Source organism: Limulus polyphemus, unplaced genomic scaffold (assembly GCF_000517525.1).
Source record: "Limulus polyphemus unplaced genomic scaffold, Limulus_polyphemus-2.1.2 Scaffold395, whole genome shotgun sequence".
In the NCBI taxonomy this organism is placed as follows: Eukaryota; Metazoa; Arthropoda; class Merostomata; order Xiphosura; family Limulidae; genus Limulus; species Limulus polyphemus.
The window spans coordinates 423,841-436,085 of record NW_013666005.1 but is presented as its reverse complement, the minus strand read 5'-3'; the positions used below and the strand labels follow the sequence as shown (position 1 = coordinate 436,085).

At 32.1% G+C, this 12,245-nt stretch overlaps 1 protein-coding gene across 4 annotated transcripts in view; it reads right to left on the bottom strand.

Annotated features, from left to right (window-relative positions):
• Positions 1-11,956, bottom strand: part of LOC106457948 (probable helicase with zinc finger domain) — a 92,422-nt gene extending 80,466 nt beyond the window's left edge. For 2 of the 4 annotated variants that reach the window (XM_022384033.1, XM_022384034.1), the window contains exon 1: positions 11,721-11,840. The gene's annotated coding sequence lies outside the window, so the exon portion shown is untranslated. Of the gene's footprint in view, positions 1-11,720; positions 11,857-11,883 lie in introns of those variants that run through there. The other 2 variants (XM_022384031.1, XM_022384036.1) reach the window with 2 other exon arrangements.
• Positions 11,957-12,245: the final 289 nt, after the last annotated feature.

Here is a 12,245-nt window from a genome sequence, read left to right as displayed (position 1 = left end):
GCGAGTCGAGTGCCTTAACCACCTGGCCGTGCCGGGCCCATTTCCATTCTGAGAGAAAGGTGATATTTATGCTTAAATAAAAACACTTTATTTCATCTTGCAGTTAAATATATATAATTTACAAAACCCCTAGACCCTCCTAAATGAATATCAAAACAAGTTTTACTGAAAAAACTTATATTTTCTCTACCCTACTAGTAACTGTAGTGAAATCATTAATGTACAATGAAAAGAAAGGACTAAATAAAATGCAACAGTTGTATAAATATTGAAACCTTGGCCTTGTAAGTTACTCTTGAATATGACATAGAAATGTCAAAATATGCAATGTTTTTTAGTTTATACTTCAGTTAGTCTTTATCCCTACCTATATAGTTAGGGTAAAAGTCAGTTATAAAATTACATTAAAAATTTATTTAAGCAACTTTATTATCAATGTATGACACTAAACTTGGCATCAAAACATAGTTTAATTTTAACATTATATAAGTTTTAATTTCAAAAGGAAATGTTTAAATAAATTCTCTATCTTTACTTCTCTGTATCACGTGACACTTCTTTACTCCAAATTGTCAATCTTATATTTTATTTCTACCCCTATATGATCCTCTAAGCTTCTCACAAATTACACTTATATTATACATATCCCCGACCTAAAATGTCTTTCAAAAAATTTCAGTTATTCTCTTTAACATTTCTTATTGGGTTATTTCTAATAGCATTTACTGAATGGTATGAGGTTAAGGATGTTCAGATGACAAGACTGGAATTTTTTTTTTCTGTTTAATTGCTTGTCATAGTTGAAACTCAGTTTGACCAGCTATTGGAATTTTAACCCAGTTATAGCTTAGTAAGAAAGTCAGTTAAATTACAGCAGTTTCAGTATATTCTACTTTTTGTGCATGGCAATATTGTGCATTATAAGTTAAATATTTGAATTTTAAAAGTCAACAACGCTATTGTTACAAAACAGTAGGCCTTATAAGCATCGATGACTTCTTTCTTACAAGCACACAGCTCATATTTATGTATTTATACTACCTGCACATTTCATTTCATTAGCTGTTTTCTACAATCTTTACACCATATCTGTAATTTTTATAAAATAAAACGACAAAAATGAACCACGTAAAACAATTTTATGAAGGACTTCTTTCTGTTAGATTGTTTTTAATAAATAAACAAATTTTGAGCTTTTTTCACCACACCCAAAAGTTTTAGTCTTTTTTCCCCATCATTACATGTGCTTTAAATTAATCTCCTTGTTAAAAACAATGTTCTTTTGATAAAAGAAATTGACCCATTCCAAGTTTATATACTTCCAGAAATTCCAAGGTTGATCAATAACGAAGAGCGAGATTTGTGTGTGTATATATATATATATATATATATATATAATCTCATGCCAAAGGCAGAAATTAGAAGAAAAACTGTGTCTGTCTAAAGGGTTTGGGGGCATTCCCCCCTTCCCTCCAGTGTTGCAATCTGGTGTATTTTGAAGGACATAAAGTGACAGAGAACAAAGACTAGAAACTTTAATATACTTGAATGCAAAACAAAGAAATACATGTTATACAAAGTGGCATTAGTGCACATAAAAAATTCTTGAAAATCTACACACAAACAATAAAAGCAAAACACATAGGTGAATCATTACTAATTATTCAATTAAACAACAGTTTAAAAACTAAATACAGCCTTTACTTCCATTTCATAGATATTTAAATGAATTAAACCAATTATTAACAACATATAATTAGGCAAGTTATAACAGAGGTTTACTACAGGAAAGTTAACATTTTCCTACACTGATAATGTATTTCCAACAGATACTCACCTCCTTACACAGAATTACTTAATCCTTTGCATGTCTTTACTTTTTTTTACTTACATTAATGACATTGATAAGGACATAATAAGTAAATCAGTAGTTTGCTGATAACATTAAACTCTTGTTTTTTTTTAACTGTACTGAGGATGTTGAGATATTACGGAATGACTTGGATCAATTATTAAATTGAATATATGGTTGGCTGATGGCCTTTAATTGTAATAAGTGCATTGTAATGTGGATCAAACATTTAATATAACCTATTTAATAGTGTCCCCAAAGAAAAGGATTTTGGCATAGTGGTAGATAAGTCACTCAAACCACTGATGTTATGCACTGTTGTTAGTTGTAAAATAATTTTTAGCATGTACTTAGAGACATTGAGATTACATGTCAAAAGAGATAGTTATGTCTTTATAAAAATCACTAGTTAGGCCACAAAATGTTCAGATTATTTGTAATTAAGCACAAAGCTGCACACTGGGTTATCTGTGCTCTGCCCACCACAGGTATCGAAACCCAGTTTCTAGAGTTTTAAGTCTGCAGACATACTTCTGTGCTACTGGGGGGCAATAAAAAAAACATTCAGAAGAGGGATATTGTATCAGATAGATTAAAGGGATGGAAGAGCTACTGATATAGTTATGTTCCCAACACTTTTCTTGTGGAGATATGTTGATGATATCCTATGTGGCTTTAAGGGAGAAGAGATGATGTGGTTTTTTGAACACATTGACAAGTGATATAAGAGCATAAAATTTACAATAGAAAACAAAAAATTGGTTGTACAAACTGTCATAAACATGAACATAAAAGAAAAAAAAAGAAATGTTCAGTTTAAAAATTCACCAAAAAAAAAAAAAAGACAAATGATGGAAGTTATGCAAACTAGTTTTCAGCTTAACGCACATAATAAAAAAGTATAAATTGGAACATTAAAAGGTTGTACAATGATAGCATTAAGACTATGGCACCAATGAAACATGGTGAATGAAAATTAAAACACAAAATAATATTTCAAAACCAAAAATAAGTACCCTCCAAACACAATTAAAGACATAATTAAGAAAACAATAAACCACGAAAAAATAGACAAAAACAAGGACAACAAGAGAACTAACCAAAATATCTAAGAAGATCAAAAGAAATGTATTTCTAGATCAACACCATTTGCAGCTTTATACGTGAAAAATAATTACCTTACAGTACATATTAAGTAAAAAAACACAAATGGAACATAAAAATTAAAATAATAACTAAACCATGAACCAACATTACAAGTTTTATACCAAAGTTCTTTGATAATAAAAAAAATGGAAATGACAGCATATAAAATAGAACGTTTACGCTGCAAAAGTTTCTATATAGAAGAAACTGGTAGGAAAATAACAAGATGCAAGGAACATGAAAAACAAAAAGAGTCAAATGTAAATGAATGTATGATTGAAAAATAAATTTAAAAAACATAAAAGTACTGAACGTAGAAAAAAAAAAAATTTGGAAGCACTAAGAATCAAAGATTTAAAATTTAACGTAAATAAAACATTAATATTACCATAATATTTGTATTAAGTTATTTGCATTTAAAAACACAAATGGAAGTAGTTTCATCCTAAACATAATTACTTGATTATGTCTTATTGTTAGAAATGAAATGTTGTATCCAAATAAATCTATTTTCCCACAAATAAGCCATTACAAAAACTTTTTACATGTTCAATAATTAAGTGTGGGTGCTTATTAAAAAGACAGAAGTTTATTGGTTATTCTTACGAATGCCAATTATATTACAAGACAGCTTTATTATTTCATCAAAAATGTTTGTGGCTGAAGATAGGATAATTATCTTTTAGAAAGATGTTTTATTTTTTGTTGGGAATAGGTGTACAGAGACAGACTTGACGAACTAAACTGTCCTTTAAACAACTCTATTCAATTAAAGTGTCCTTTGTTGTCCATATGATATGTAATGCTAATGTAATATTATGACAAGGAAGACAATTTGTTCTTTCAAAGCTGTCTTTGCTCACACACCCTTGAGAAAAGTAAACATTTAAACTACCTATCTACTATTCAGCATATTATCAGGATAAACTAATCACCCTGTTACAGAAATAAAACTTTCTTAACTCTATCATGCCAGGATGGGTACATCTCGCATCAAGGGAAAAACTGCACCACTGAATTAAAAACATTTTAGAGAAAATATGCTTAAAGTCATTCTCCCACACTAAAAAAAATGTTTTAAAACCATGAGTATACATTCTGGGTTAATTCTAGCATGTTCTGAATAAAATCTTTAATGTTTCTCAGCCTTGGTTGTCATGATGTGATGTAATGTAACTGCCTATGCCTCAGCTTCGAGAAATCATATGCTAGTGATCTAAACTTGTAATGAAAGCTCTTTTTTCTGTTATTTTAAACTGTATAAGCCAATGTGGTTTCCAGATCAGTGGAGATTGCTACAGAGGTTGGAACAAAGTAATAACAGCTTAGCTTGATAATATGTTGTTAGAAGAAAAGTTACTTGTGAACAATTTCCACCACAATTACAGTACTAATTTTTGTTTTAAAAATCTTGCTTTATCATTTCATACTTCACTTGAATTACAATTTCATGGTATGATATGGAACAAGATAAGGTAGTCTTAGAGAATTCTGCACTTGACTATATCAAATTTTACTCACTGACAAGGCCAGTGTGCTAGGCCTTGTTTACATTAGTCCTTAATTGCCTAAGTAAATGCTTGATCAGGTAAAAAAAATCATAGAAAAGGAATGTGAAATATACATATATAAATGACTATAAAAGAGGTTGAAATTTATTACTTATACGTTAAGTGAAACACAATAAAACTGTGTTTTTCAAATAAAAACAAATATAAAATTTACAATTTTATAATATAACTTTAAAGGAAAGTTCTAAAGAAATATTAGAATAACTAAAAATCAGTAATTAAAATCCAAAACAAACTTAAGCATTTTTAATAGCTGTTTCTTAAAATGAAATATTATAATAAAATATTTTCTAAACTTCAAAGCAGCGAAGAGAAGAGTGGGATTAGTTGGAACACTGGGTAAGTTGAAACAATTAAATTTGCTGACACAGCAAGAGTTAATTTTGTTAAATGCTGCCACCTACAGGAAGACAATAACAACTTCATTCTACCATACTGTTTTTCTTGCATGAGAACACAAAGCTGTTCAAAGGAGAAATGTTTGTACGTTTTCTGACATTACGAGTAAATTTTGTTACTTAAGGAAATGTATTACCTTAATTATGTTAATAAATCAAGGTCACTAGTTTCTGAGTATTTTACACTCTATCACTAAGCCTCAAAATAAGGCCAACTAGCTCTGTTATTATAGACACTGTTTTCTGTAGTATACATACAACTGTCACATTACCACTTGGGGTCAGTTGAAACCTATAAATGTATACTTTCGTGTACAGAGGGGGGAAAGAGATATTTAAAGAAATAACATGGATATAATTAGAACTAGTCCCTAAGTATAATTAGAATGAGGATCGGTTAGAATAGCAATCATACACTAGGTAAATGGTATTTCCGGGAGAAGAGCACACTACTGAGACCCATGGTGAAAGAAGTTTTTCCTATGTTGGTCCTTTCCTTTGGAACTCTCTTCCTAACTTCATCACTCTTTTAAACAGATTCTTAAATCTTTCTTATTCAACCAACATTGGGTGTGCATGATGGTTAGTAACTTTGTATAGCAGAGACGGCTGTTATAGGTATTAAAAACTTTAATTAAAATAAAGTACAAGAACAACGTTTTGACCTTCTTAGGTCATCTTCAGGTTAACAAAAACAGTTTGAAACTGATCATTACTGGGCACATGTCTTAGGGATGACAGTGTGAATAGGTATGAGATTGTAGGGGTGTAGCAGTTAGATGTTAGGTAATTAATACAGGTATAAAGGTTTTCCTTTATGTTGGTTCAATTTTGGTTTGAGTTCTTGTATAAGTAGGGCTTCTTTGATTTTTTGTTTGTTTGGCTTTGTTTCTCTCCTTAATATGTTGGTGTTTTCTATGCTTATGTTGTGTTTATTTGCTTTGCAGTGTTCAAAAATGTGGAAAGGTGTTTTTCCGTGTTCATTGAATCTGGTTTCCATTTTTCAGCTTGCTTCTCCGATACAGAAGTCGTGGCAGTTGTTGCATTGTATTTTATAAATAATATTAGAGTTATGTTTGTCATTGTAGTTTTTACATAGTATGGAGTTTAGTTTTGTGTCCGGTTTTTGAATGAATTTAGTGTTTATTGGAATGTTATATTTTAAGTTTTTCCAAATGTTGATTATTTTATCGCTAATATCGGGAATATATGGTATGCAACAGTGCAGGATCTTATAGTTAGTTGTTTCATTGAATTTATTATTATTTATTATTGAGGAAGTGTTGTTTTAATTGTTTGATTTACTCCTTAACTTTATCTGGTGAGCATAGCTTTGTAGCTGTGTTTATTTGTTTTATTAATATGTTGAGTTTTTGTTTTGTTTCATGTGCTTAGTCGCAGGAAATGTATAGTCCAGTAAGGGTGATTTTTATGTGGATTTTGAATTTTTTTTGTTTTGAATTGTGTATCACTTCTTGTGATCTTGACGTTGAGATTTGTTATTTGTTTAGCTTTTTCGTATTCACAGGTGAACTTAATGTTGGGGTGTATGGAGTTAGCGTGGTTGAAAAAACTAAGTGTGCATTCTGTAGATGTAAATCCAGCAAATGTATCAACAACATATCTCTACCAGTATAGTGGTGGGTGAAAGGCTGAATTGATTGCTTGAGATTCAATCTGTGTCATGAAGTGTTGGCTAGAATTGGTGACACAGAATTGTCCATAGTTAAGCCATTTATCTGTAAATTTGGTTGTTGAACATGAAGTTGGTTTTGGTGGTAGTGAATTCTAGAAGAGTTGCTAGTTGGTTGCTGTGGATGTGTATTAATGGGTTGGATTTTGGATATAAAGTTCTAAAGCTATCTTGCAGGCTTCAGTAGTTGGGACTTCAGTGAAAAGGAATATTACATCGAAACTGGGCATTAAGGCTTTATAGTTTAGTTGATCCAGAATAGATTTAAAGTTAAAAGAGTCTTTAAAAAAGGATCCTGCTGATGTTACATATGTAGAAAATTTTTGTTGGATTTGTGAGGATTGGCTTAAATTTAGTTATATCTGATGTCATTCATTTTATGAATGTACTCACTTGTGTTCATTATTACAATGGCATTGCCTTTGTCTGCTTTTAGAATTTTGATGTTGTCTTGTTTTATGTTGTTTATAGAATTAATATCTTTCTGTGCTGTGTAAGATTGTTTTTTAGCTTTCTTTTCTGTGAAATTATGTTGGTGGTTTTGTGTGAAAATTCTTTGAAAAAATTGTTTAAAATACTGTTTTGAGGAAATAGATGTTTTCAATTTTACCTGGAAAGATAAGTTGTTGGTTATTGATGGAATTGATGTTGATGTTGTCTTCTTTCCAATGGCAGTTTTCTGTAGTTTTGTTGGTGTTTTTGGTCTGTGTAGAATGGATCACTAGTCTTCTAGCTAGGTCTTCAAGGCATGATTTTTTTCAATAGATGGAATTTCAATAGACTTTAATTCTACACTACAACAACTCATTGAGCTTGTGCAAACATCTTGGGTAAGCAATCTTTTCCTCTTGCTATATAGGCCTACTTTCGATTTCAACAGGAAATGCTCAAGGCCAAAACAATGGTCATGTAATAGGCTACCAGGAGAAAATGGCTATTCTCCAGGGTAGGCCTACTCTTAAACATAGCTTTAACCAGCATGAACACCTAATGAATATTTTCAGCCATAATTTGGTCACTGTGTTTTTGTCCCTATAGGCTAGTGTTAAACACTTATGGATGCCATCCAAAATATTGCTTCATGTCCCAAACACCAAGAGACACCTTAACAATAACACCTGACCAGACCAGTCCCAGTGCAGTCCAAACAGTGTAATTAAAATAGCCTATTCATAGTGTACTTAATCACATACAAGTTCAATAGACAATTATTCTATTTTTCTGTATCACTGAAGCTTAATTAAGGATTATTTTATGGGTCTGACTGCATCTCTTCAGAACCAGTCTGAATTAGACTGTTCTGGGACGCCAAGTGAGATTTTGGTTGGCATCCCTTAGAAACTCTTTTTTGCATTTTGCACTATATAAATGTGTATTTATTATTATTATTAGGCCTATTATTATTATAGCTAGCTTTTCTCCTTCTTTTTCAGCGTTCGAGATGTGGAATTATAAGCGAAAGACAAACCGTGCACAGAGCCCATCAGATATCATGAACAGGGCAGTAAGGGAAGTCCTGGTCAATCATAGACCACATCATACAGTAGCGAGCCAGTTTGAAATACCTCATGTCACCCTACAAAGATATGTCTTTATAAGGTGCACAGCAACCAGGATAGGCCTAATGTCCCCGCAAAAAACGTAGATGGTCCCAATAACCAAGACAATGTCCTTGAAGATAACATAAACGGTCTCAATAACCAGGATAATGTCCCAGAAGATAACATAACCATGCCACTTGTCAGATATTTTAATAATTGTGCTGTATTCAATCTCTACCAGGAAGCCTTGCTTGTTGATCACCTTAAGGAGGTTGCTGCATCATACTATGGCCTATGCACAACTGAAGTTAGGAGACTAGTCTATGAGTATGCTAATAAGCTTGGGAAAAAAATGCCAACAACGTGTATTGATAATCAGAAGGCAGATAAAGACTGGCTGTATAGATTCCTGAAGAGGAACACTTCAATTACATTGAAAACCACAGAGGCAACATCTCTGAGTCATGCCACCAGCTTCAATAGGCACAATGTTAACACCTTTTTCCACACTTTGCAGTTGGTACTAGAGTGAGAAGAGTTCTCTCCAGCAAAAGTCTGGAACATCATGAAACCACATGCACAACTGCCAAAAAGCCAGACAAAGATATTGTAGAAACTGGTGTTAAGCAAGTTGGTGCAATTGTTTCTCCCAAGAGAGGGCAACCTGTCGCTATATTTGTGCTATCAGTGCCATAGGTAACACTGCCCCTCCAATGATGATATTTCCTTGTGTATACTATAGGGATCACTTTATCTGCAGTGGACCGCCTGGATCCCTGGGTGCAGCATATCCCTCAGGATGGATGATATCTGGGACTTTCTTTTGTTTATGAAACTTCATTGTGCATGTCCATTGTTCTCCTGGTAACAAGGTGTTATTGCTTCTGGACAATCATGACTCCTATGTCAGCAGTGAGGTACTGGACAATGCAAAAGAAAATGGCATAGTCATGTTTTCCTTCCCTCCTCATTGTTCAAACAAACTGCAGCCTTTAGATAGGTGCGTGTACGGTCCTTTCAAGAGATTCTACAATTCATCTTATGATGGCTGGATTTTGCAGAACAAGGGGAAGACAATGAAAATTTAGATGTACTAACTCTGGTAGAGAAGGCATTTCCTAGAGCCATGACACCCAGCAACATCCAGTCTGGTTTCAGTGTTAGTGGGATCTGCCCGTTCAATTGTGATATTTTTACAGATGCAGTCAGATGTCTCAGACCAATCCATTGTGCCTGAAGAAGTTCAATCTGCTCGTACCATGAATGCTACTGCTGTTGCGGGTGCACAACCACAATTGAATGATCAAGCAGTAGGCCTACCCAACATTCCAAGTAAGCCTACCACAAGACTGCCTGCAGAAACTGAGACCAAGAATCCCATTTCTTCAACCTTTGAAGCCCCACTCTCCCCAGAGAACATAAGACCATTAAAAAAAAAGCCGATCCAATAGAGAGGAACAATAATTCTTATGGACATCCCAGAAAAAATGTGGATTGAGCACCACCAAGAGATTAAAATATACATGATACAAGTCAAATCCAATATTTCTCAAATAATTATCAGGTTCAGGAATACTGAAAATATATTCTCTTGTAAAAACATTTAAAAGCTCAGCCATCTCATAATCTTCAACAAAAACTTTGCCACCAGCATCTTTGAATTACCCAAACCCCATTTCAACATTTTTCTTATCTCTGACATATTTTAAAAAAATCCTTGCTGTTAGTTTTAAAATGATCAGTCAGCTATTTCCCATAAGCCCTTTTAAATTTTCAAATTTCTTTTTTAGCCAAATCCTTAGCTTTCCTATAGTTCTGTAAGAACACCCCCAATATTTCAAAAAATCCTTTTTCAAATTCAGCCTAAATCAAAAGTTTAACCTCTTATCTACATATATAACTCATTTTTGTCTTAACAGCTATTTTCTCAAAACACAGTTTTCACTGGGGTCACCAATTTATTACCATGATTACTTCACCCTTACAGCCAATATCAACATGAAATTTAGCACACTTGTTGATATTACACTTTTCCATAGCTTGAATTTTTTTTAACTCAAAAATCTTTACCAATTGTATTATGAGTCTAATTACTACCAATGAACACATTAATTAAAATTAATTGCCCATAGCTCATTAACAATGTAGAAAATTTGCAAAATTTTTAATTCAAGGTATGAGGATGTTCACAAAGAGTATGTGTATCATTTTTCATGTTTTCATCGTTCCTAAGTAAAGTTATGGTTTTAAAACAGTTTATGTTATGTATTTCTTTATCCATGCTGCATTAATTCTGCATATGACATATACATGACTGAAAGTGTACTTTTAGAGATTGCAACATCCTACTTTTGTTTTGTGCTCAACTTGAAGGTTATAAGAAGTGGTTAACAGTTTCCTCAGCATGTAAATTTGCCCAGTTTTAACGCTCAGTGCTATCTTAACAGTAAATATAAAATGGAATTTCCCCTGGTTCACTCTTTGGCCATTTCATATAGAAAACCATCCTTGGTCACTTAAAAAAAAAATCTCTCTCCTTTAATCTTTGACTGAATACAATTCCAACTATGTCTCAAACTGAAGTCAATCATTGTTAATAAATCAGAATTCTTATTAGTAACAACCCTGATTTTATTATACATTTCTCATTAACATTATCTGTCTGATCAGGTGTCTAATAACAACAGTTAACCAAAGACTTTCTTCCCTTGAAATTAGAGTTGAGCAATTATCTCAATTACCCTAAGTAACTGATTACTTCAGTTAGTGTCATGTAAAATAATTAACTGAATTTTTGATTAAATAGATTAATCAACTGTAGTTGTCAATAACCAACAGGCTTGTCTCTGACTTGAAAAAAAAATAGTGTTTGCTTGAAGTGTTGCCAAGCAAAGAAACTTCAGATACTTTTTAAGATAATTTATCTCCAAAAGTCTAAGTTCTTTATTTTATCACCTTCACATTTTTCTACTGAGTTAATCAAATTAGTGTTACCAATTATTACAGTTTTCGATTATTCAAACTATATAAGTTCATGTGAGAATAATCAATTAGTTGAATGTAACTGATTAATGAGCCTGATGATTAATCAATTATCAAATTCCACTAATCACTTCTTGAAAACCCTTATCCAACCTTTAGACTACCATTTCTTATGCCTTCAATTTGTACAGGTTGCAGGTCATCCCACATATAAAGAAACCACCCTACTCCCTCTTTATAAAGTCCTGTAACTTAAGTTAAACGTGAAATTGTCAGTATTACTATTAACAACTATTTAATTTTTTAACTAAAACAAGCATTACTTAATAATATTCACAATACACTGTTTCTGACTTAGAAGTGCATACGTTAATAGTAATAACACTAATTTAGTAATTAGCTCTTGGGTCTAGACGTTGTAATTACTAAGTAGCAATAACTAAACTAATACAAACTAACAAAGTAAAACTGCAACTTAAAAGTTACAAATTGAACAAAATATAATTATTCGTTCCAAAATCTTAACTTGGTACTTACCACTCTTCCTTGGTATATTTGGATAACTACATCATTTGCCTACCAAAATATTGTAATTAACTATCGCTAGGCCTAACAAACAAAACAAACTTTTCAATTCACAAAATCTAAACCCACAAATCCAATAAATAACAACAATAAAAAAACAATAAACATGGCATACTTCACGTGCTTCCACGTCATTGGATACGATGGTTGCGCTATTCTCGCTATTTACGTAATTAATTTTGTTCAGTTGCGCTATGAATATTTTGTCTATAACATAGTATTATTAAAACAATGACATTCTAATTTCTATTGCATTAGACTTCGAGACAACCATAAAAACTATATCTAGAAAATAAAAATCTCGTTTTGTAGCAATTTCTTGAAAAAGTATCCTTGAATTCATTCAGGATTTTTTTAGGTTTGGAACATCTGTTTTTTTAACTAATATAAATATTCTGAATTTTGGGATTATGATGCAAAGCTATATTGTTAAACTAACACGACAAAGAATTATGTTACCTAATATCTGCTCATAAA